This window comes from Macaca thibetana, chromosome 17 (genome assembly GCF_024542745.1).
Source record: "Macaca thibetana thibetana isolate TM-01 chromosome 17, ASM2454274v1, whole genome shotgun sequence".
Classification (NCBI taxonomy): domain Eukaryota; kingdom Metazoa; phylum Chordata; class Mammalia; order Primates; family Cercopithecidae; genus Macaca; species Macaca thibetana.
The window spans coordinates 16,812,597-16,836,128 of record NC_065594.1 but is presented as its reverse complement, the minus strand read 5'-3'; the positions used below and the strand labels follow the sequence as shown (position 1 = coordinate 16,836,128).

General features: G+C 37.3%; 1 long non-coding RNA gene across 2 annotated transcripts in view; it reads right to left on the bottom strand.

The window, feature by feature from the left end:
• LOC126940858 (uncharacterized) overlaps positions 1 to 19,918 on the bottom strand; it is a 164,217-nt gene extending 144,299 nt beyond the window's left edge. For both annotated transcript variants that reach the window (XR_007720944.1, XR_007720943.1), the window contains exon 1: positions 19,516 to 19,918. This is a non-coding gene — a long non-coding RNA (uncharacterized LOC126940858). The remainder of the gene's footprint in view (positions 1 to 19,515) is intronic.
• Positions 19,919 to 23,532: the final 3,614 nt, after the last annotated feature.

Sequence of the window (23,532 nt, the reverse complement as noted above, 5' to 3'; positions counted from 1 at the left end):
AAGTCACCCTGAGAAGCTCACTGAATTATTTTCACTGTAAAATGCATAGAAACCTTGAAGTCTTATTGCCAAGAAAAACCACCATTTTCTGTTAAACGTGACCTTAACAGTTATTTTGATTCTCCCTTAAACACTAAACATTTAAACACTTGAATACTATAACTGAAAGTCCAGGAAAATAGACATATGGGATTTGAGTCCATCTTAAACTAATCCATAAACTGAGGGCCAACTGGACACCTCACAACATTTGACATTTGATTTGATTTAAAACAATGAAGTGTGTTTGTATATTTGAGGTTTTTAAAATAAATGAGTAAGTTTAAGTGTATTATGAAAACATACTTTTAATTCCTACCCTATCTCTACTAATGATGGAGATTCCCATAAAGCCAAGTTTATGCTCTTTTATGTAAGTATTACAAGGTATCTTCTTTTTTATTTACTAATTTTCCATCTAAATTCTACTGTATCTATTTTATTTTAAGTTCCGGAATACATATGCAGGATGCGCAGGTTTGTTACTTAGGTAAATGTGTGCCATGGTGGTCTGCTGTACTTGTCAACCCATCACCTAGGCATTAAGCCCAGCATGCATCCCAAGCCCGGCCCCACCCCTGACAGGCCCCAGCTATGTTGTTCCCCTCCACAGTCAAGTCCCTTATATAATATGCAAATACACAATATGCAAATCAATAAACATAATTCATCACATAAACAAAACTAAAGACAAAAATCACAATTATCTCAATAAATGCGGAAAAGGCCTTTGATAAAATTCAACATCCTTTCATGTTAAAAATTCAATAACTAGGTATTGAAGGAACATATATCAAAATAATTAGAGCCATTTATGACAAACCCACAGCTAATATCATACTGAATGGGCAAAAGCTGGAAGCATTCCCCTTGAAAACTGGTGCAAGACAAGGATGCCCTCTCTTATCACTCCTATTGAATATAGTATTGGAAGTTCTGGCTGTGGCAATCAGGCAAGAGAAGGAAATAAAGTGTATTCAAATAGGGAGAGAGGAACTCAAACTGTCTCTGTTTGCAGATGACATGATCCTATATCTAGAAAACCCCATATTCTCAGCCAAAAACCTTCTTAAGCTGATAAGTAACTTCAGCAAAGTCTCAGAATACAAAATCAATGTGCAAAAATCAAAGGCATTCCTATACACGAACAACAGACAAGCAGAGAGCCAAATCATGAATGAACTCCTATTCACAATTCCTACAAAGAGAATAAAATACCTAGAAATACAGCTAGCATTACAAGGGAAGTGAAGGACCTCTTCAAGGAGAACTACAAACCACTGCCTAAGGAAATCAGAGAGGACACAAACAAATGGAAAAACATTTCATGCTCATGAATAGGAAGAATCAACATCATGAAAATGGCCAAATGGCCCAGTGTAGTTTATAGATTCAATGCTATTCCCATTAAACTACCATTCACATTCTTCGCAAAATTAGAATAAAAATACTTAAAGTAGTAATTTTAAGAATTCATATGGAACCAAAAATGAGCCAACATAGCCAACACAATCCTGAACAAAAAAAACAAAGCAGGAGGCTTCACACTACCTGACTTCAAACTATACTACATGGCTACAGTAACCAAAGCAGCATGATACTAATACAAAAACAGACACATCGACCAATGAAACAGAATAAAGAACCCAGAAACAAGACTGCACATCTACCACCATCTGATCTTTGACCAACCTGACAGAAACAAGCAATGGGGAAAGGATTCCCTATTTAATAAATGATGCTGGGAGAACTGGCCAGCCATGTGCAGAAAAGTGAAACTGGACCCCTTTGTTACACCTTATACAAAAAATTAACTCAAGATGGATTAAAGACTTAAATGTAAAACCCCAAACTATAAAAAACCTAGAAGAAAATCTAGGCAATACCATAGACATAGGCAATACCAGGACATAGGCATTGAAAAAGATTTCATGACGAAAACATCAAAAGCAATAGCAACAAATGCAAAAATTGACAAATGAGATCTAATTAAACTAAAGAGTTTCTGTACAGCAAAAGAAACTATCATCAGTGTGAACAGACAACCTACAGAATGGGAGAAAATGTTTGCCATCTATCCGTCTGACAAAGGGCTAATATCCAGAATCTACAAGGATCTTAAATTTATAAGAAAAAAAAAACCTCGTTAAAATGTGGGCAAAGGACACAAATAGACACTTCTCAAAAGAAGATATACATGCAGCCAGCCAACAAACATGAAAAAAGACTCAACATCACTGATCACTACAGAAATGCAAATCAAAACCACAACGAGATACCATCTCATACCAGTCAGAATGGTGATTATTAAAAAGTCAAGAAACAGCAGACTCTGGTGAGGCTGTGGAGAAACAGGAATGCTTTTACACTGCTGGTGGGAATGTAAATTAGTTTGACCGTGGTGGAAGACAGTGTGGCGATTCCTCAAAGGAACCAGAAATATTACTATTTTACCCAGTAATCCCATTACTGGGTATATACTCAAAGGAATATATTCTGTTATAACAATATATGCATGCATATGTTCATTGCAGCACTATTCACAATAGCAAAGACATGGAATCAACCCAAATGCCCATCAATGATAGACTGGATAAAGAAAACGTGGCACATATCCACCATTGAGTATCACGCTCTTTTTGTCAAAACTTAGAATGTTCTTCTGTCAATAAGGAGTTTCAGAATAGAATTGAATAAAGTGACTTAAAGAAGAGAACAAGGCTAGAAAATCGCTTGACTTACATTGTAAATCTCAAAGTCAGAATTTTCTAGTTCGTAATGAGATTAGATTTACACACTGCAACTGTAAAGCTCCCAAGGAGAATGGAGAGAAGCCTGCTGATCTTGACTGTCCACTCCATTGTGTAACTTTCATTTTATAAATACCTCATATTTTATGACGTATGTACATCAACATCCATTTTTGCTTATCCCATCAATTTGAAGGCATTAATTTTAAGGCATCTCTTATCAAATTATCATTTAAAACCTTATAATTTAAAAATAATTATACTTTTCACCAGTCTTTTAAATCTACATTGCTGTAAATATGACATTTATTCTGAGGGTCTTTGGAAAATCGGAGAAGGAGGCCTTTGAGGTAAAGTTACAGTTTAAATGTTCTTTTCTTACAAGCAATTATCTCTTAAGTCTACCATACTCTGAATGTCTCAATGTAGATAATAAAGCATTTCAGGACAAAAAAAAAAATACCCATAAGATTATATAATTCCTAATGTATTTTCAAGGCTGAGTGGTTCACAACTAAATTTTATGAGGCCAAAGTTCTATTTGACTTGTTCACTGGCGTATCCGCAGCCTTTGCCCAGAATGGTGTCTAACACAGAACAAAGTCTTCACTACATACCTGCTGAATGAAGAAATGGCATCTCCAAGCACAACTTGAAACACACTTGATCTGATTTATTTAGTGATGTGCATAAACCACAAATGACAAATGAGTTTCAGTAAATTAGTATAATTAATATTTTACCAGTCTGTATCCATTTGTCTACATAGTCCTAGTTCTTAATATCTAAAAGGTGGATTAGGTGAAAATGCCTACCCCAAGACAATTCGAGCACATCAGTTCTAGGTTGCAAAGAATCCAGGGATACCTAAAGGAATCTCAGAACAGATTCTTGCACACCTTTGTCTGTGTGTCTTTTAACCTATTTCTCTTCCTGAGGCAAGATTATGGACAGAAAAGACTGGTTTACATAAAGTCTCACACGTATTATGTACTCTATCTATATATGTGATTGACGGATTGACTGATTGATTGATGGGATGGTTTCCTTGTCTATAAACTCCTCCCCCAGTTTTCTGGAATCTCAAAGAGTCACTTGACTTAAGAATATTAACTGGTCCTAGAGGTTATTTGAGGGAAAGAGGTGCCCTTCATAAAATATCCAGGGATTCTAATTCACAAAAAGTATGGGAATAAAGAAAGAAGGAATAAAAATTCTGTGTAGTAAGATTTTATTGAAATTTCAACGACTTCTAATCAAAAGATGCATACATTTTTAAACTCTTCTCTCTCCTGTCCTCATCCTGAACCAGGATGATGTGACTCCAGGATGTACTGGTTTATCTGTGCGCTTTCAAAATATAATTATTTACTCGAAACACGAGGGGCAAAGCAGAGGGCATATTGATTGTAATGTAAGAATATTGTATGGCACAATAGAAAGTTCTGTCTGTATTTGGGTCTTGCAGGCGAATTGAGCTTTTGGGAAGAAGCCAAACTCCACTGCAGAACTGTTATATTTCTGAGAAAAAAAGAGAAAAGAATAGCTGTCTCCAGGAGGCTGATCCCAGGTTCCACTAGGAGACCAAAGTGACAGGTGAATCTCTGCGTGGTGTGACAGGAGCAGGCAAAGGCCCTGCAGGGGCTTTCGAACCCTCAGAAAGTGCAGAAAGCCAGAGAGGTTGCGGAGATGTGGCTGCTAACTCAGCTGTATTTGCAATGCCCATGAAAAAGGAGCAATAAGACAATTGAAATAAAAATATCATAACGTACAGCAGTACAATTAACTTTAGTAAATCATTGTACTCTGTCTGGAGAGACATACATCTAAAATGGTTACAAACAAACGAAAGCACCGAAGTTTACTTTTTCTAATCTCTGCATCAAAGTAACATAGACTGGGAAGAGAGACAAGGAGAATGTATTTTGAACTGCTTTATTCTGATATTTTGTTTCATTTTGTTTTGATTTGTTTTACTTGTTTCATTTTGTTTTGATTTGTTCATTTTAATACCAAAAAGCTGTTAGAAGTGAGGAAAACTAGGAACTAATACTCAGAAAGAGCATCCATGACAACTTTACAATTATACTAGATCGGCCGGGTGTGGTGTCTCACGTGTGTAATCCCAGCACTTTGGGAGGCCAAGGTGGGTGGATCACCTGAGGTCAGGAGTTCAAGACCAACTTGACCAATATGGTGAAACCCTGTCTCTACTAAAAATTCAAAAATCAGCCAGGCACGGTGGTGTGTGCTCGGGAGGCTGAGACAGCAGAATTGCTTGCACCCAGGAGTCAGACGTTGTAATGAGCCGAGATCGCGCCACGGCACTCCAGCCTGGGCGACAGAGTAAGACTCTGTCTCAAACAAAACAGAACAAAACAAAACAACAACAACAAAAACCAATTATACTAGATCGCTTCTACTCCCCATCCTCCTTTCCTGAGAATCAGTTGGCATCTGAATTCCATGAGGCCTTTTTCTCTCCTTTTTGCTTAACTGCATGTTATCTTGGGGTTGTGGAAGGGAACTCTGAAATGAACTTTAGTGTACAGAATGTTTAAACATCCTTGGTATCAACACCTATGTAAGAGAAGGAAAGTGGGAAGGAAAGGGAAGTAAAGAGCAGTGGAAACACTTGGTAGAAACTGATTTATTTGTGAACATTTTGTAGGGCACTTCTGGGGTTCCCAGAAATTTCAAAGTGGAAGTACTTTGTGAACTGGTGCAGGTAAGAGCTGGGGATATTAGTATTATTGTTTAATTTTACTGGTGTATACCCAAATCCTGAAGAGAATGAGTGAAGAAAGATACAGTATTGGCTTCAGCTTCAAAATGTACTTTGAATCTCACCAAGTCTTATCTTCACTGCTGTCATCCCATCTCAGGCACCTATGGTCCAAACCCTAGAATATCACAATTAGCCTGATAGCTTGTTGCTTTGTTTCTACTCCTGCTCCCATGTAGTCTATTGTTCAGGCAAACGTAGAATGTGCCTTCTCAAACATAAATAAGAGAATATACTTCTTCCAGTGGCTTCTCATCATAAATAAAATGAATCTAAACTCTTAACTACCCCTGCTTATCTCTCCAACTCCATTTCCTATTGCCTCTCTCTGTCACTGTGCTGCAGTTTGATAAATCTCCCCACCGCTTGTAGCAGGCAGGATGGATTAGCACTCAGCACACATCCAGCTCTCCTTAACCAGGATTTAGCATCAGCTTCATGACTGACTAGAAGCAGTGGTTGTGGTGATGATCTCATCTCTGACTACCAGCAAGGTTTCCCCTACGGCTACTCCACATCTCCCATTCATCAATGAGATTATTTGTTGACATCCTGTTGTTCCTCCAGCAGTATGTAAGAGATATGATGCAGGTATATTAACTTGCCATTAAATCATGTATAGCAATATGGTAAAAATATCCACCACAATATATGCATATTAACCAACACTCAATTTATATTGTTTTAATAAATATTGAAAGAAGAGCAAGGACACAAGACTTGACTCAGAAGCCTTGCAAATATAAGCTGATATCACCTCTGTAAGAACATTGAGGTAGGCACCATGAGATAAAAGGGGATGCCATGGAAAGAAACAAACCTTATCTAAGACAAAACTATGCATATTTTATTTCAAATTAAGAATAATTAAACGGAGCTTTATTGATAGACATACATTTTGTAGGCAAACATCAAACCTATTATAATAATGAGAAATTCGTATATCTACACACCTAACATTTTGATTCTGTCTTCTCTCATCATAGATTTCAGATGTCCCAAAAATAAAATTTTGAAAATTTAAGAGAAAATTCTGAAAATAACCCCCAAATTTGGTTTGCTTGGCTACTCAAAGTTTTGCATGTTCAGTTTTATTATTAGGCTTCCAAATGTCTAATGATTTCTCTCTGACATACTGACACTTTTGTAATCAAATCCACCAGCATATTTCTCACTTTGTGCTGCCACTGAAAGCTGACAGTGAAGTAACCTTGGCATGAAGACTGCTGAGAACAGCTTAATTTGAGGGGCCAGGTACAGGGAATGATGACCAGATGCCTTCACTGACATAATGATAATGCTCTCAACAAACAACATGGCCCTCCCAAGCCACACACAAGCACAGAGGTAGATCCAGAGAAAAGTTGCTCTCCTTGGGGCCATTGCCTTGTATTTAATGACTTTAATGTATGGAAATTTAGATAGCAGAACTCCAAATGCTGACAGTAATGGCAAGGTAGAAAGAAATCTACAAGGAGGCAGTTTGTTACCTTCAATATGTAAGGCCTGGAGAGTTAGCCCTGGGGACTTTAAAGATGAATGTGGGCTCTGGAGGAACAACACACATGCTGACTGTGCTCATTTATATTTGCTGTCTGACATATTTGAGCTCTTTGACTCCAGAGCTCTATTTACATTTTCAAATGCCTGTGAACTGACAGGTGATGTTTTGGAAACACTTAAAATATTTTAAATCAATTTCCTGAAAAATTAGTGTACATGAGCACATAAATCAAAAAGAAGAACTTGTTTCTCAAAGGGCAATGTCTATGAGACTTAGTATCTGACATATCCAAGGCTATCCATTTTAATATTTGAGGAAACTTGACTGGATTCCTTCTTTCATATGACTGCCAGAATTTCTAGTCAATAAATAATCTAATAAAGCTCAAGGACTAACAGGCAGAAAAAAAGGGTTAAATGAAATATACTATTGGCAGAATAAACACATGGTGAGCAACTTAATGTTTTCCTAAACTGAAGAATGTGACCACTGTTCAAGTTAGAAAGAGGAGTTGTGTGTATTTTATTTTTTAAATTATATGTCAAATATATAACTCTTGTACATGTGACAAAATTCTATGCTTTCAAAGTCCTATTAAGATGCTTTATTTGTACTTAGAATGAAATGACTAAGAAACAATCTATAATCAAGTTTAAAAAAAAAAAAAAAAAAAGTATAAAGTCATAGAACTAGCTGGCATCAAATACTTACCAGGAAGTGGAAGTTCTCTACTTCTTCCATGGACTAATTACGCGAAATTCTCTTCATTTTCCCCATGATTAATAACACCCAAAATAAAGTAGGGTTGCATTTAGGCAAGTCTCATTTGAGGTGTTGCATTTTAAAGTAAACATCCATCTCATTTCAAAACTTTAAATAATAATTAGGGAAGATACTTCCTGAAGTGTCTTAAATAAACAGCAGAGGGGCAAGTGTGGAGAGAATTACATTCAACATTTAAACATCTAGAAAAACTCGCTAAAAAAAAAAAAATCCTCTAATCCACCTTCTGTTTTGTTTTGTAAGATACAGGGTCTCACTCTGTGGCCCAGGTTAAACTGCAATGGCGCAATCACGGCTCACTGAAGCCTCCACCTTCTGGATTCAAGCAGCCCTTCCATCGCAGCCTCAGCTTCTCCTGTAGCTGGAACTACAGGCACAAACCACCACACACAGCCACCAAGCAACTGTTTTTTTTTTTTCACCAGAAAGCACAGGCCTTCCTCCAGATTCTTTCCCTGAATTTCCCTTTCCCTGAAACAACACCTGGACCCTGCCACCCCTCTGCCTGATTTCCAGGCCTGCGAATTTTTCTAGTAGTTACTTTGTGACCCTTCTCATTATGAACACTTCAGTTTTTCCTTTTGACCTCTTAAACTCTGCACGTTGACCCATTCAGAAACCCGGAAAGCTCAGTGGAACTAGGCAGGGGGCAGACCAAGTCTGCCTTAGACCCCTGTCCAACTTCTATGGCACAGCTATGCTTTTTATCTCGTGGCCACAGAAACAAAGGCTTGGAAATTAGTCAGACAAGGGCTCTAATCTTCATTCTGCTGCAACTGCCTGACTTGTTCAATTTAGTCTTTTGGAGACTCTTTTAATCTGCAAAATAAATGGCAGCAAATATAACATTAAACACATCCCAGGTTATTTAAGTCCCTCAATATATGCTTTGTTTTCTTCAGAAACAAACATACTCTTCTTACCGATTTGCACTCAGCTATAAAAATTACAGTTAAGGGAAATCTCGAGATAAACCATTTGTATGAATAACAGCTACTCTTGTAGTGATGTAAAGTCAGCTTGCATTAACCTTCAAAGCAGACTGTGAAATCGACTACCTTTGGAAATAGCCACGGACTTTGTGATGTAGTACCTGGGACACTCCTTAAACCTCTGTCTTCTCATCTTTTACAGACTATAAAAGGGGATGCTATTGGCTGGAGAAAGTAAAATTGCTTTCATAAAAAGTGGCGTGCCCTGAGGTAAAACAATGGAGGAACTGGAAAAGCTAATAGTCTCTGAGGATGGTTTTATAACTTCCTCAACTAGAATTCAGCAAATGCTTACTGCATAACAGTGTTGCCAACCGTGTGTTAGATGATGCAAAGACTCTGTCTCAGCCTGTCATGTACTGGAGGCAATAATTACATATTTGGAAATTATATTATTGATAAATCTTTGAAAACATGAAATTAGGCAATGGCGGGAACTCTCATAGCAATAAAATGGGGAATGGCACAAATCAGAACTACCACATTCTGGAGCTGGCTTATCAGTACACCACTGACTCAACCCTCAAAAATCTTAGTCTTGTGGATGGCCCAGTAGACTCAGTTAAATTCAGTGTCATTTCAATTTCAATAGGACAAGTACTAAGATAAAGAACCCACTAGGGGAGCATAAAGATGAGGTAAATGTAGGGGTTGCTTTACACTTTGATATCAAAACCTATTTCTGATTCTTATATTGACAATTTTTGAAAACCAAATGCTCCTGGAAATTTCTGTTATTCCATTTCAGTGCGTGGTAGGGAGATGTGACTTAAAGCTGTACAGCAACCCTTAGACAAAATAAGAGAGAACTCCCTTCTTTAGTTGAATGTTTCTCCTTTGGTGTGACCTAAAAATAGGTTTTCCTCATATGTTTTATTTTTAATGGAAAATAAATTTATCACTCCCAATGCTACAATGAGGTGTTATAATGTGAAGCTGGCTGTTAGCATGCACACTTGAACTTACACATCCTGTTGAATTCTGTCCCACGAAATATGAGTAGCTCTTGAATCCTGTGTGTATTTACTCAAAATGGCAGATTCTACCTGCTGTCAGTGTGGATAACCTACCTTTTCTCCCATCAACATTTTATTCCCTTTTACCAGCACAGAGCAACTCCAGTCTTCACTCTAGCCCTAGCTCCCCCTTCTCGCCTTGATTTAGAATGGATTATCTTGGTGCAGAAGAGGGATGCCTTCAAAAAAAGAATGGTGGCAAAGGGAACAAAAGAAGGATCCCTTCCCTCTGCTGTGCCTTATGGTGTGCCAATCACTGCCTTGCCGGGAACCCTGCTTTGACTTACTAAGGTTGTGCTGAGACCTGTGATGAGAACTGTTCAGCAAGGAAGACACGAAGAGAAGTTAACTCTTCCCTGTGCCAGAGTTCTTAGGAAATGTGTACTCAGGTTCCTGCCATTTTATTTCTTGCATGTACTGTATCGGGAAATATTGTTAGACATAGTTGCTAAGTTCTGGGATCCTATTTCAAGAAGTTAATAAATTAATGAGGCTTAGTTGGCCGAGGAACCAAACCACTGTATATGTTTCTGATGAATGTGATGAACGCAGAGTTTGTTTGTACAGGGGATTGGTACTTAGATGGGAGACTGGCTCACAGCAATTGGGATTTTTTCTACATGTATTCCAAAAAATGTATTATTTCTCATAACATATTCCCCGTGTCTCCTTTGGAATTTCCCCTGAATCTGTCTTAAACCTCTTGAGAATATTAGCTTCATTGCTTCACTCACATTTCATTTTGTAAAACACACACACACACGCGCGCACACAAACACACATACACTTAAACACCCACTGTGTTAACCAGCTTCATCATGTTATTTGTTCATCTTTAACTCTCTGCAAAAAGTGTATCTATTCTCGAAGGGTGAAAATGTGCACGGCTTAACTGCATGTATTTTAAGGGCACAGATGATTTGTTATTTTGTTTTGGTATCCACAATGTCTAATACTTAGCATTCTTAATAACATGTGTAGGAGGAAGGAAGGAAGGAAAGAAGGGAGGAAGGGAGGAAGGGAGGGAGGGGCTATGCAATTCTTTATTTTAAAAAGGAATTAGCTGCAGGTCTGTTAGAGTTTGCTTGAAAGAAAACATATGCTTGAAAGAAGACAGCCAACAGACACATGAAAAAATGTTCATTATCACTCACCATCAGAGAAATGCAAATCAAAACCACAATGAGATACCATCTCACACCAGTTAGAATGGCAATCATTAAAAAATCAGGAAACAACAGGTGCTGGAGAGGATGTGGAGAAATAGGAACACTTTCACACTGTTGGTGGGACTGTAAACTAGTTCAACCATTGTGGAAAACAGTGTGGCGATTCCGCAAGGATCTAGAACTAGAAATACCATTTGACCCAGCCATCCTATTACTGGGTATATACCCAAAGGATTATAAATCATGCTGCTATAAAGACACATGCACACGTATGTTTATTGCGGCACTATTCACAATAGCAAAGACTTGGAATCAACCCAAATGTCCATCAGTGACAGACTGGATTAAGAAAATGTGGCACATACACACCATGGAATACTATGCAGCCATAAAAAAGGATCAGTTTGTCTCCTTTGTAGGGACATGGATGCAGCTGGAAACCATCATTCTCAGCAAATCGCAAGAACAGAAAACCAAATACCACATGTTCTCACTCATAGATGGGAATTGAACAATGAAATCACTTGGACACAGGAAGGGGAATATCACACACCGGGGCCTATTGTGGGGGTGGGGGGAGGGATAGCATTAGGAGATATACGTAATGTAAACAATGAGTTAATGGGTGCAGCACACCAACATGGCACATGTATATATATGTAACAAACCTGTACGTTGTAAACATGTACCCTAGAACTTAAAGTATAATAATTTAAAAAAATAAGGAATTAGATATTGCTTTGGTTGAGTGCTTTCTCATTCTGACTGTTCATGTGAAACACCTAGGAAATTTTTTTTAATTTCTAAATTTCACTTCCAACCCAACAAAATAATCGTAAGTATACATAATATATTCTATAAGAGTTGTTTGTTCTGCATGTAAGAACCTCTTTTCAGGTCCCAGGGATACTTTGGCAAAAAGGCAAAACCCTAGCTGTCAAGTTTACATTTTGTTGAAAGGCTATTTTTAATAGAATGGCCAGAGAAGGTCTTGTTGAGATGACTGTTAAGCAGATACTCGAATAAAATCAATAAAGCATCCCAGTAAATATATTCTAAAATGTCCTCCTAATTCTTGTAGGAAAAAAAAAATGGCTTATGTGAAAGGATTTGATAAAACATATTTTTTGTAGGATATGGTTTTGTTGTTAAGATATGTTTGTGGAAACTGTATGAACCATTTGAACAGAAGCAATTTGATTTATTGTAGATAAATGTATACTCCGTGACAAGGCCACTTTAAAAGCAAAGATTATCTTAAAACCCCATTGAAAAAGAAATATACAAGTCCCTAGACTTTCAACCTAACTACTGTTTCTATGATTAAAATGATAACATAAAAATAGCTCACGCTCTAAAATTATATTGTATAAAATTATGGATGCATAAGAATCAGTTTCCTCTGAGCTTTGATAATTACATTTTAAATAGAGTACTGACATGCTGTAATTATAATATTAAAATACTAAGATAATCAAAAGCTCAAAGGGGTATTCTGGGCTTCTGAAAGATTTTGTAAATGTCATTAAAACTTTGACTTTATTTCCATTATATCATAGGAAGATTATTATTATTCATGTGTTTCTGTTCACATCTAACTGGAAATCTTATTCACACAGAAAATTATTGCCATCGTATCTAACAACATTGATTTAGAAATTATAATTTCATACAATGCCATTCTTTTCTTCCAGCAGATTAAAAAGTCTCTTTACTTTCACTCTTTCTTCTTTCTTCCATTTTGGAGTTATTCTCTCTTTTCTAAATTCATTCAAATCTCTTTCCCCCTCCTTTTGTTTATATTCTTCTCCTCCTCTATATCCTTTGGGATTTTGTTCCATTAAATGTGTCTTTCTCTTGAAGTTCTGATCTCTTTTTTTTTTAATTATTTTTTATTATTATACTTTAAGTTCTAGGGTACATGTGCACAACGTGCAGGTTTGTTACATATGTATACTTGTGCCATGTTGCTGTGCTGCACCCATCAACTCGTCAGCACCCATCAACTCGTCATTTATATCAGGTATAACTCCCAATGCAATCCCTCCCCCCTCCCCATGATAGGCCCCGGTGTGTGATGTTCCCCTTCCCGAGTCCAAGTGATCTCATTGTTCAGTTCCCACCTATGAGTGAGAACATGCAGTGTTTGGTTTTCTGTTCTTGTGATAGTTTGCTAAGAATGATGGTTTCCAGCTGCATCCATGTCCCTACAAAGGACACAAACTCATCAACCCAAATGTCCATCAGTGACAGACTGGATTAAGAAAATGTGGCACATACACACCATGGAATACTATGCAGCCATAAAAAAGGATGATCTCTTTTTTTATATTGGATTCCTCTCCTCTCTTCTCCTCTTCTTCCCTCCCATCTTGTCTTGTCTTGTCTTGTCTTCTCCCCTCCCCTCCCCTCCCCTCCCCTCTCCTTTCGAAGGTGGGTTTATTGTATGTTACAAAATCTGAAAGAAGTTGAAAGCAACCGAAGAGAGAACCACAATAGCTCCAGGGTCCTGGCAAGCACGAGTGTTGAGACTTTTACTTACATCTCTGCTTTTCCCCAAATGTGCACCAGATCCATTGGGCTGAGTTAATTATATTGACCCCTATGCATGATAAACTTGTATTGTTGGACCATGTGGAGCCTCTGTCTTTTTTTGGTTTTATATTTTCTTTCATTAATTTTTTTTTGCCTCATCCTCACTTATTTCGGTTTCCCTTTCACCTCATGGATTCTTGCTGTAATGTGCTTGGAATAGTCCTTATATATACATGAATCTTTAGAAATATATAGTATTGTTTTAATTTCCATAATAAACAGGCCTAATATTTTTGTAACTTTTTAAATTGAATCATAATACTTGTACAGATTTATAGGGTATATGGTTATATTTTGATACATGCCTACAATGTGTATTAATCAAATCAGGGTATTTAAAATATATGTGACCTCAAACATTTATCATTTCTTTGTGTTGGCAACATTTTAGATCTTCTCTTCTGGCTATTTTGAAATCAATGTTAATTTCTTGTTAATTATAGTCACCCACCATGTTATTAGACACTAGAACTTATCCCTTCTATCTAGTTGTGTTACATTGGATATCTTCTTTTAATGTACATCTGCCGATTATCTTAATATTAATATTAGTTAATATTGAAAATAAAACAAAAGTATAACATTCCTAAGGAAACCACAACTGGTTGGATTATTATTATACCTCTTTTCATCATGCCATTAAGCTTTTGGGAAGGACTGGGAGCACCTTATGCTTATTATTGCTTATTTGCCATTCTATCTTTGGTCTTGATTCTATTTCTTATCTTGACCAAAAAGTCATCTAATAGGTTATCAGTGTCCTGAGTCACTAAACACCTACTTCTTGAACTCTGCATGTTTTCACATTATAGGTACCTTGTTCTTGAATTTTCCTTCCATAATAAGTAGCAAGTAAATTTCTTGCTTTACTTCCTATCCCTCTTCTCCATCTGAGTCTTCTTTACCATTCTCTTTTCATTAATCATAAGTTGCATTTCTTTATCCATTTTAATATAGTTTTCTCCTAGTTTTTATTCTTAGCTTCTCTTCAACTGCTAGTGCCTCAATTTCACTTAATACTTTCACTCATTTAGCTTTAAAAGTGTTCATTATTATTATTATTAAGGTGTTATTACTACTATTTGATAATAAATGTATTTCTTACCCTCATTTTTGGTTAAGTGTGTATGAAGATGAGGATTAGAGCCAAAAGAAATATAATTTATTGTTTCTAATGCTGTGCCATCAGTTTAATACTGTGTTCAAGGAAAAATGTGATGGTTGTATCAAGGAAAAATTACTACATATCCTTCTGTCAATTGAACTGCCCAAATAAAAATACCATTAATCCGGATGGTGAAGAAGAACGTTTCTCAAGGCATAGAAAGAAAGAACAATCACTCCAGACAGAAGCAATAATCTATGTAAAATTTAAACATCAACCTCAGGATAATAATGCTTCAATCTACTTTTATGATCCTGTTTCTCTCCTATACTTCAGCCTTGCCTTTCTACCTATCTAATGCACTTTTCCATGAGGACAGCCAGGCAGACCACAAAATAAATACCTCCTCTGCCATTTCTCTCACCTGTACATATGCTTTCTACCTCAGTTAATGACCTCATTCTCCCAGCCATCTAATGATTTTTGGAAACAGCTTTAACTTCCTTTATCTCACCTACTCTATTCAGTAACTTACCCAGTATTATGAAATTTTTAGTCTTAATGTTTTTTGCATCCATTTTTTTTCTTTCAGATTGTATCTATTAATTCATTTATTCATTAATTCATTAATCACTTTCTGGGAGCCTTCTAGAATACTACCACTGTAGCTTCCCAAAGCCACAGTGATGAACCAACCAAGCAAAATTCCTACTCACATGACTTTACATTTCAAAATAATAAAGTGAACAAATACAAATACTGAGTAATTTTTCTGCATATGTTATGGGCAGAAATACCACTTCTTCAGTGTCACTTGCTTAGAAAGGTTGTCCAGAGAAAGCAGACGACAAAGTACAGAAAGAGAATCAGTTAAGAAACTGTGGCCGCTGATACATGGGCACACGTCCTGGTAAAAATCTCTCAGTAGCTATACATATGTAGCACTGTGCTAGCCCCTGGGCATGCCAGGATGTGCTACCACAAATCAATGGTAAGTATATCTCTTCTCCCCATTCTTCCTGTTCTCCAGTTTTCCCTTACTATTTTCAACTCCACGAACTCTGAAGAAGGCTCACAATTTAGCAGATGCTGAGGAAGTAGAAGGCATTTTTACACTCACTTAAAAAATTGTTAAATATATAATTTCTGTCATAATATAAGGATAAAACACAAGATGAAAATATGTCATTATTTGATGGAAACGTTACATATCATAGATGTTTATTAAGATTTTTTCAACACAAGATTCAAAGTTCTGAAAGACCTGTCTGGCTTGCAAGAACTCAGAAAAATTTTCATTGAAAGAATTCTGACAAGTGACCCCACAAAAGTAGCAGTGACCCTAAACTTCACAAAATAGCTATTTAGAACTTGCTACAGAGGAACATCCAGTTTTGTCAATGTAAATAAACTGAGATACATTAACCATGGGAAACTACCATTTTAAGATGAACTGTAAATTAAGAGTTCAACTTTCTTCCACATTATCCCTGAAGTACAAATCATGGAGGCACAGGAGAAGACAATTAACAGGTTTAATAGAGTAAGAACTTTGGTAATGAATGTTTTATTCAGAGGTAAACATATCAGTTTTATAGGTAAGAAAGACTATTGTTTGTTTTTCATTTATTTGTTTGCCTCCTTAATTTTATGCTCAACCTCACCTATAGAAGGCACCAAACTAATGTTTTTACCAATAGGACTATATCAGTGTCATAAAGACATTGTACTGTCCTTACTATGATTATTTGGCTCTTATATAATTTACTCTGGTATAAATCACAAAATGCAGTCTTTTCAGAAGCAACAATTTGCCTAAATGGTACTCTTTTTTTACAATATTTTTTATTTACAAGTAATAATCTTATTTAAATTTGATTTACTAATTTTAGTAAAAGAAAAAGGAGAGGAGTAATATTGGGCTTCATTAACTTCTTTTTTTTTTTTCTTTTGAGATGGAGTCTCACTGTCGCCCAGGCTGGAATACAGTGGTACAATCCCAGCTCACTGCAACCTTCACCTCCTGGATTCAAGCGATTTTCCTGCCTCACCCTCCTGAGTAGCTGGGACTACAGGTCTGTACCCAAATGCCTGGCTAATTTTGGTATTTTTAGTAGCGATGGCGTTTTGCCATGTTGGCCAGGCTGGTCTCAAACCCCTGACTTGAGGTGATCTGCCTGCCTTGGCCTTTCAAAGTGCTGGGATTACAGGCATGAGTCACCACACCTGTTTCATTAACCCTAAAGTTAAGGATTTCATTAACTCTAAAGAAAAGAAGTGGTGTCTGTATAAGAAACACCAGGACTTAGGGATTTAAAAGTGTGCTAGCTTCTACCCAGCCACTCTCCATTTCTGTCCCTTCTTCACTGGGCATTGGCAATAGTATCTTCTCCACACAGCTTTATACCATAAGTTTAGAACATGACTGTAGGCTGTGCTAGGTCTGCATCATCCTAGATAAGCATTGATATACTTTGTACTCTCCCTACAGGTATCAGAGGGGTGGCTTACAGAATGCTTTCCATTACAGAGTTAGTATGGAAAATCTAGAGAAGGATTCTGATTGGCCTGGATCCAGTCATACTATACACTCTTGCATTGAGAGGAACAGGATATTCTTGAGTCCTAAGTTAGTGGCAGTGGTGAAACGCTATGATTTGCATACAGAGTCACAAGGAGTTTTGTAGGGATGGATAGGTGTGCTGGCGAGTGGACTGCAGGAACAGAACAAATAACATATGGTCTATAGTGCAATTTGAAAATATTAGAGTATGCTTTTATAGTAAAGTTATTGAATAAATTCATATTCTCAGTATATCATGTAAATTCCTTGTTTTGAAATTTAAAATATTCTACACAAGTACAGAAGGGAGATCCTCTAATATTTGAAAATCCTATCCTCATTGCTATTGTTTTGATCGTGCCATTAAGTGCTACCACATGTGAAGGGCTCTTTTTTGGTCTCTTACCACAAGTAGAAACCTATTATCCTTCACAAATTTAGAATGTAAAAGAGAAAGAAATAATTCACCTTTGACATATATGCCCCAATTTCTAGTCTTGTTATTTCTCAAATTTCTTTGAAGTTGGGACTCACCTTGACAATTGGTATTTCCCTTTTTTAAAATTATTATTATTTTCAATTTTAGCTACTTCCTATACTCTATTTGTTACAAACAGTGTTCTCTGACACCTATGTAACTTTTACAGCCTTTTTGAGAGCCCTTTTGTTCCATTTGGGATTTAAATTAATGCTTGGTAAGACTATGTTATCCATCAGATCTCTCTGTGCCTCAGACTCCCAAAACTGTTTTCTTCTCAGAAGAATTGTTCTGCTAGTGTCCAGTCCTCTCATCATATAAGATCTTGGCACATTATTGTAAACACCTCTCCTGAACTTTTAAATGGAGTCAGACAGCCAAAGAGAGCAAATGAATAAGCTTTGGGAAACAGCCTAAATCTAGAATTCAACCTTAGCATCTTCCTCCTTGCTCATTCCAACTATTGGATCTGCTTTCAATGTGTCCGGTCTTTCATTTGTGGATTCATATTCCAGTTACTGATACCCATCTCATCCTTACCCTCATGCTGGCAACCAATGATGCCACTTCTCTGTGTCCCAGATTTTTGTTGGTCTTGCTCCCTCCTCAGACTCCTCTTAAAGATTTATTTTTTCACTTTCTCTGTTTTACCTCAACTCTACTTCCAGCTAGGAGACAGTGCTCACTCAAATTGAATCCAGCCCAGCCAGACCAGCCACGATCTTTCTGTCACAGTCTTATACAGAATCAATATGAATTTTTGCTGATGTTAGCATTGTCACCTTAGGAGCTGTAATTTTCTAAGGCTTCCTGTGAGGACTAATCAGTATAGCTACCAAAATCTTAGAAAACTACAGACCTCATGATGACTATCACTATCATGGAAATAGGAGCTATGATGTCCCAAGTCCATTTCAATGAGTACATTTTATAAAAATGTATATAGAGAAAATAAACCCCTTCTCCACATGTGTAATATTTAAAAATTCCTTCCCATTTCAGTTTCTTCCTCTCTCCAAAACAACCTTTATATTCTATAATGTATTGTAGAATTTTCAATGGAAAAGATGAAGGGAGTATACTTGTATATCTGGCCTTTAGTTCAATTGTGGTGATGGGCAAAGGAATTCTTGGCACCTTGACAGCTGTGTTGTTTACATGTAAGAGAAATGTTGAACTTAAATAACTTTAATGCAAAGACCATGCTAACGGATCCAAACTCTAACTCTAATCGTCAAAAGACACTCTAAAAGCATTCATAAGAAAATTCAAGTTATCTTTGGAAGATACTCTCAGTGGGTGAAATATATAAAATGTTAGAAAGCTTTAAGAGGATTTAAGGAGAAAAAGGGAAGAGGAGTTCATATTCAGCTGAGTGTAGAATATCTCATAGCTTTAAAACTTTTGCCTTAAGCTCAGGACAAATACAATTCAGTCCAATTCCAATTGAGCATCCTCCTTTTAAGGTTTTCTCAGCAAATAATACTGTCTTCATATGGCCAAGGGCCTTTCCAGGAGAACAGGTAACCACAGGGACAGGAGGTAGATACATTCTAGGCAGAAAAGGGCAGGCCCCTGGTGAAAAGCCCACCCTCAAGCTGAAAAGCCTGTAACTGCAGCACAAAGTGAGAATTTGTATCCCTGTTTTCCCATTTGAGTGCTGTCTTTCCCTAAACCACCCATGCCTACCCCCACCTCCTCCCCTGCCCCACTCCCCAACCTGTGCCCATAAATACCTCATACTCAGTTGGAGAAGAGCAGAAACTACAGCTGGATGTCGGAGAGAAGTGTCTTGGCTTCAGAGGGTCAGCATGACAGTGTAACTTTGGAGAATAATCCAGCTGCTGTAGATGGTCAGACTTCACGTATCTACTCACCTCCTCCCCTTTTCAGCTTTCCATCCCCTTTTCAGCTCCCAGTGAGAGCCGCTTTCATTGGCAATAAAGTCCCCAACATTTACCATCCTTCAATTTGTTGATGCGACCTCGTTTTTCCTGTATGCCAGACAGGAGCTCAGGAGCCACGAGTGCAGATACAAACAGCTGTTACACTGGCCCTTTGCCCTTGCTGGCACAGGGCGGCCAACTCATGCGAAAAGGCAAAGAGTCCACTCAGCTGTTAACACTTAAGCCATCCGCGGTCAGCAGAGCTAAAAGAGCACTGTAAAAAATGCCCTTTGGGGCTTCAGAGGTTGCAGGCACCCCCGCCCTGAAAAGTGCCGCGGGCCGCAGGGAGTTCGCTGGCTGGTTCCGGTGCTCCTGTACTCCAGTTCCGGTCTCATTTGCTTGCGCGCTCCCTCCTGTTAGGAGCTGAGAGCCCTGGGCTTGGTAAAGGAGGCACACCTGTCAGGAGTCCCGTGAATGAGTCAGCGGAACATCCTGCTTCATTGTCAGGGCCTGAGTGTGGGCATCTCAGGACCTTCTCCATTCTCCTTGTGCTCCAGGCTGCTGCCTCCAGTGTCCTGGCCTCCAGATGGAAGAATGCATGTGACACCTGGCAATTCCATAACTGTTTCTGGCTGAAGAACTCATCTATGAAGTCAGGAAGCTCAGCCTAAGTGTACTCCAAAACTGCCCTTTCCTAAGGATTCCAAATCTCACATCCATCTTTTTGGAGCTGGGAATAAGTGTTTTCACCTGGGTATCTGGGCGGGGGGGGGGGCGGGGGATACTGCACATGTGGCTGAATGACCAACCCTAAATTACCAATCCAGAAAAGATCATTAGAGATTACTTAGAGAAAGTCCTTGTTTTACAGATGAAACAACTGAAGCCAAAAATAGTAAAATGATTTATTCTCAGTGATCTAGTAAGTTAGTCACATGGTGGAACTCAACTCTTCAGAGCTTGTTCCACCAGATCACCCTGCCTGCTCTATTTTTTCTTTTAAATGATCAGAGCAGATTTGTTTCCAAAATAAAACTCTTCCACTAGCTGACATTTTAAGAACATGAAAACATTTAAGTAATAAAATATTACCAAGCCCTCAGTAATGTGGCCTTATTTACAAAAGAGCAATAGTCAGTGAAGGGTAATCTCCCACTGCACTATAGTCATAACTTTATTAAAGCATTTGTCATGCTCTATATAATAATTATTCTCTATGCCAGTTTTGCTGTATGTTAATGTTAGTTTATCAGGGACGTGCCTCATTCATGCATAACTCAATAATGTCCAACAGAAAAACAGAGTGTGTGTGAGCGGTTTAATACATGTATGGTACATAAATAAATGAATGGATACCTATATGAATACATGGAAAATGTGAGAAAGAAAGTTGCATATGGAGGTGGAATCATGCTATAAGGAGCAGATATAACCAGGACAGGATTGATGTGGGCTTGATACTTGAGTAAGGAATAGAACTGTGAGTTTATATATGGTCTTGCATGACCATGCAAAATTGTATAACCTATGAATTCAATAATCTGTTCTCACAGCTTGATGTACAGCCAGTAATGTTACCTATACCATGAGTTCCTTTTCAATACTGTAGGAAAAAGCCAGTTTTTATTTTCCATGTCTCCCCAATAATCATTCAAGTGTCAACTAAGTAGAAGATTATGTGTTTTTATTTTTTCATGTGAATGGGCACAGAGGACATGAACAAACTAAAGACTGTGATACATTTCAGGATGACAGAAGTCTACTGTGGTATGATTTATGGATTGCTATTGGGAGAAAGTCACAAATATCACAAGGAGAGAGGTCTTGAGGGGAGGGTGGAGTCATTTTTCACAGTCTTGTCCTTAGATTCAGAAGATTTATTTAAATAGTGAGTTTTGGGAGTAAGGTAGTAATGGAAGTGATTGATTGAACTACTGTCTGTCACATCCTTCAAATCACTCCTCAAACCAACAAACACACATTAAATATATCGACTTTTGATTTCGCCCAAAGTAGAGAAAATCTTCTACAAAAATACAGTGGCCTTTTGGAAGTGGATAAATCTTTCAGAGTGGGTTTTGGTGCCCTAGAATAGGATCCTTCTCTGTGGCACTAGTGGTGGTATGGGGTGTGACTACTGGTTGTTATCCCCTATCCTCATGCTTAGAGCTTGGGGTATATATACCTTCTTCTTCACACAGAGGCAAGGAAGAGCAGGAGAAAAAAGGCAAAACAAAACATAGCTATCCATGGGATTAACGTTTCAGTATTAACAAAGAGGTTGGAAAAATTCTCAGCACGAAAGCGTATGACCAAGTCACTCGACCAAGGTATGTGGCGCTATAGCAAATAATGATGATTTAGGGAAGAAAACAGAACATAAATAAATCTTTATTAGTGTTCTATGACAGAATCAAGATGCTCTTGCACTAATGTAAGAACAACTTACACTGAGAAAGGAGCAATGCAGGGACTTCATGGTATTGAAATTAGTCAACATAATTAAAAATCAAGAGAAAGTAAAAAAAAAGATTAGAATTTTCTTAGAACATGGTTAAAAAAAGAGATATGAAAATTTTTGAGGAAAAAAGCAAAGAGAATCAGTCCAAAGGACTAATAGCTCTCTACTAGTACTTCCAGAAAAAGATGACAAAAAATTATAGGGAGATTAATTGTAGAATGCAAACAAAAATATGCTTTTTAGACTGAACAGAACCACTGCATACTGAGAATTTACTTAATGATTATAATATACATTATTTGGTTGATGTTGACACCAAAAACCAACACTTTACCACTACACAATATATGCATGTAACAAAATTGCGCTTGCATCCTTTACCTTTATACAACTAAAAAAATGAAAAACAGCTGGTACATGATGTTGAAATAAAATTTCAAAATACTATATATGACATTGCCATTTACTTACCAAATCTGAAAACAGAACAAAGTAGACACTGTCCTTTACTTCCCTCTCCTTCTTACTGAGAAGAATCTGAATTTGTTCAGATATCTAATGGGAAGCAATATCTTAAGACAAGTTCAGTGCCCTTTCAACCACAGGAGATAAGTCTTTTACTTGTTTAATGATGGAATGAAGATGTTTGCCCATTATGACCAATTAAATGAAAAGGGAGAAGTTGGCTACAGGAGATTATGTGAGAAATACTTTTTTTTCCTAAGAGAAAGAGAAAGGGGAAGAAGAGGAGAAAGAGAAAGGGGAAGAAGAGGAGAAAGAGAATGAAGAAGAGGGTGAAGAGTAAGAGGCAAGAGGAAGAGAAGGAGGAAGAATATGATTATAGCTTAAAGGATCTCAGAAAAACTAGCTCCAAACCTTCAAATCAACCCCAGAAGCATCTACATTTATATTTTGTTTTATGTGAAACATATAAAGACCTTTTATGTTAATTAAATCTTGTATCCTTTAGTTGCATATAAAAAGAACCTAATTACTACAGTCAAGGCTAAAGAGAAGCTCCAAAAGTTTTGAAGCTGGTGGGGGGATGACCCCAAAGAAATTAGAATGAGATGAACATGATACCTTTTTTCAGGATCACTAGGTACTTAATGATAAAGAAATACTATCTCAAAAGTTTTGTGATAAACAGTTTTGAAACTGGGATTCTATAACCTATTAAACGATCAAATATGAAGCTATGCAACATTTTTCTCTCTTATACATTTTTCTTGAGGTAATTATACAATACTCTATATCAGCAAAATGAAAAAGGAATCTAAGAACTGAAGATGACAAATCTAAGCAAATTGGAGAGAAGTGAGAGAGAGGGAAAAAAATATATCCCAAATGACAGCTGTGCAGTAGTCATAATAAGCAATCTGTACAAAACTGACCTTTTATCAAGA